We start from the raw sequence: 455 nt of genomic DNA, 5'->3' as shown, positions 1-455 counted from the left end.
AAGCGTAGGAATGACATTACATCATTCAAGCAATTGAAAGATGAGACATTATATGAAGCATGGGAGCATTTCAAGGAACTAATTATAAATTGTCTGATGCATGGTTTCCAGCATTGGACACCGATGGAAATTTTCTACAATGGATTAAATGCTCATACGCGAATGGTGGTGGATGCATCTACTAATGGGACATTGCTTGACAAAGCCTATAATGAAACATATGAAATTCTTGAAAGAATAGCAAATAATGATTATTTGTACCCCACTACCAGATTTGGTACTAGTAGAAAAGTTGTTGGAGTAATGGAACTTGATGCGACTACATCTTTAATAGCTCAGGTATTATCTTTAACAAATATGATTAAAACTCTGGAAAGACCTTTTGCAGTGCAGGAGATGAAGGTTGCAGAACTAGCCTAAGTATACTGTAGAGAAGATAATATTTTTGATGAATG

At 35.2% G+C, this 455-nt stretch overlaps 1 non-coding gene across 1 annotated transcript; it reads right to left on the bottom strand.

The window, feature by feature from the left end:
- On the bottom strand, positions 1–107 carry LOC128032106 (small nucleolar RNA R71). Its single transcript, XR_008188236.1, has one exon. It is a non-coding gene; the product is annotated as a small nucleolar RNA R71 (small nucleolar RNA).
- Between the last annotated feature and the right edge of the window lie 348 nt (positions 108–455).

The sequence above is a fragment of the Gossypium raimondii genome, chromosome 8 (assembly GCF_025698545.1).
Source record: "Gossypium raimondii isolate GPD5lz chromosome 8, ASM2569854v1, whole genome shotgun sequence".
NCBI classification, from domain to species: Eukaryota; Viridiplantae; Streptophyta; class Magnoliopsida; order Malvales; family Malvaceae; genus Gossypium; species Gossypium raimondii.
The sequence above is the reverse complement of the archived record's forward strand: the minus strand, read 5'-3'. Positions and strand labels throughout refer to the sequence as shown.